A 3,013-nucleotide genomic window follows, 5' to 3' on the forward strand; every position below is an offset into this window, starting at 1 on the left:
CGGGCCAGCGCTCCTCTGAGTGTTGGTCCAATCGAGCAATGTCCGGGGCTACCAAGGGCAACTCTGGGTTGGCCTACCCGACGTCTTGCTCATTTGAGTGTGCCCTGAGAACGAGATATGTGCAGCTCCTATCGGGATTTGTTGGCACATTCGGGCGGTGTTGCTGGTCTTGTTTTAACCTGTCGAAGTGTCTTGAATTACCGAGATACCGAGTCTGATCGGAACGTCTTGGGAGGAGGTCTATTCCTTCGTTGACCGTGAGAGCTTGTCATGGGCTAAGTTGGGACTCCCCTGCAGGGATTTGAATTTTCGAAAGCCGTGCCCGCGGTTATGGGCAGATGGGAATTTGTTAATGTCCGGTTGTAGATAACTTGAACCTTAATTTAATTAAAATAAATCAACTGAGTGTGTTACCGTGATGGCCTCTTCTCGGTGGAGTCCGGGAAGTGGACACGGTGTTGGAGTAATGTTTGCGCAGGTTGCTCTCTAGTTTCTCTCTCGTGCTTTGCCTCCTCTTCTCGCTCTCTTTTGCGAATAAGTTATCCACCATATTTTGCTAGTCGCTTGCTGCGGCTCCACATATTTTTACCCTACCATACCTATAAGCTTAAATAGTCTTGATCGCGAGGGTGCGAGATTGCTGAGTCCCTGTGGCTCACAGATTACTATTACACCAGATGCAGGGCCTGATGATTCCGCTCCAGGAGACGCGTATGAGCTCAAGTGGGAGTTCGACGAAGACTCTCAACGTTACTATGTTTCCTTTCCCGATGATCAGTAGTGGTGCCCAGTTGGGGGTGATTGGGACCGTGTCGCATGTTGGGTTCTCTTTTATTTTGGCGCCGTAGTCGGGCCATGAGTGTTTGGTTGATGTAATGTTATTTATGTACTTGATTGATGTGGCGAGTGTAAGCCAACTATGTTATCTCCCCTTTATTATTTATATTACATGGGATGTTATGAAGATTGCCTAACTTGCGACATATGCCTTCAATGCGATTATGTCTCCAAGTCGTGCCTCGACACGTGGGAGCTATAGTCGCATCGAGGGTGTTACAAGTTGGTATCAGAGCCTTCCCCGACCTTAGGAGCCCATTGCTTGATCGTTTTTAGCGGTTGAGTTGTGTCTAGAAAAATGTTTTGAGTCATTTAGGAATTATATATCGGAGAGTTTAGGAATCCTTTTTACTTCCCAGACTCATCATCGCTCTGGTAAGGCATCCTGACATAGAGTTTTGACTCTTCTCTTCTCAAATTTCACTAAATTTTTTTAGGATCACGCGGGTATCTTGGAATCGTTCCGATGGTTTTATGATGAGAACATTGTCTTGGTGCCTCCTGTCAGGGGTTTAGTGGAAGTGTCCCGAGGAGTTGAGCTCTGAGGCGTTGTCATCATAATTTTATCGTGGCAGTTCTGGAATACTTGAGTTTAGTACGCCGACATCGAAAATCTCTTTTATGCAGTTCATTGGTGAGATAACCTCGACGCCACCCAGTACTGGGGCGGGAGTTTGGGAGTATCGCCATAACTTGTATAACGGATGCTTTTCGAAGGTTGAGGTAGATGGTTTCCGAAGGTTTCTTGGTTATGTGTTGAAGGATGGATACAGCTGGATGTAGGATTTGCTAGATTTGGGTGAGATATTATGCTTCCCCTGTATCCCCAACACCTGATTGCATAACCGGAAAGGTTCGAGAGTTTCATAGGTGGGAATTCTAGTAGCTCTAGTTCTTCTTCCACGGATATTGGTTTGAGATTAGGATTTCTTACCGATTATTCATTCTTGATCCGTACCTAGTTGATTTATTTCTCTACCTTAATTCTACGTGGCTTCTCAATTTATGGATATGTGACCATTTCAAGAGGAATGCATTTGTTCGTTTTGTTCGGATGTGAAGACTATATGTTGCAATTTTCATTCCATTGGATTCGGCTTCAATATTTGTCTATCAATGTGCTAATGGTGGTCAACCTCTTCAGGATGGCTCCTCCAATGCGCACGACTCCGAATCCTGATCCGCCACCACCTCCACCTCCTCCAGAGGCATGGCAAGCTGTGATGGCTGCAACCAATGCAAACACACAGCTAATCATGCAAATTCTTCAAGAGCGCAACCAAGGCAACCAAGGGAATCAAGGCAGCAATCAGAATCACTTTGCTTCACTCAACCAGTTCCTTGCTAAGGGGGCAAAGACTTTCAGCAATTGTGTTGAGGCAACCGATGCTGACGATTGGCTTGTGGATCTGTGTAAGCATTTCGAGTGCAGTAACGTCAGGCCTGAGGACTTTGTTAAGTTCGCTTCCTTCCAACTCAAAGATCAAGCTGCAGAATGGTTCCAGCAGTACAAGGACTCCTGAGGTGGACGTGTTATCACTTGGGATGATTTCCATCGAGATTTCTGAGCTCATCATATTCCCCAGAGCATGGTTGAAAGCAAGCGTGAGGAATTCCGCAGTCTGAAGCAAGGCTCTTTGTCTGTCTATGACTACAACAAGTTGTTCCAGAAGCTCGCCCGCTTTGCCAAGCAGGACGTCCCTGATGAGAAGAGCATGATATATCAGTTCAGGGGTGGTCTCAGAGAAGAAATTCAGCTAGCTCTTGTTCTCTTTGAGCCCTTGAGATACGATGAGTTCTACAACATGGCACTGAAGCAAGAGGCTGCTCAGTTGAGGTGTGATGCTTCCAAGAAGCGAGTCAGAGATGTTACTCCTTCTTCCTCTACTCAAGTGGCCAAGCAGCAGAAGTATTGTCTTCCTCCTCCTTAGTTTCGTCAGCCGTATCAGCAGAAGAGCAAAGATGGCAGTGGTTCTTCCCACCCACCCAACCCAGGCTTTGAGAACAAGACTTCGTCTCAACCTCCAAGATCGAGTGCTCCGTATCACCGTCCGCTTTCAGAGGTCACGTGCAACAAGTGCCAACAGAAGGGTCACTATGCCAACAAGTGTTTCAACCAGAGGCGTCTTCCTCCTCCTCCTCCTGTCAGATCGGCAAGTACAGCTGTGGTCAAGCA

This window comes from Triticum dicoccoides, chromosome 4A (assembly GCF_002162155.2).
Source record: "Triticum dicoccoides isolate Atlit2015 ecotype Zavitan chromosome 4A, WEW_v2.0, whole genome shotgun sequence".
In the NCBI taxonomy this organism is placed as follows: Eukaryota; Viridiplantae; Streptophyta; class Magnoliopsida; order Poales; family Poaceae; genus Triticum; species Triticum dicoccoides.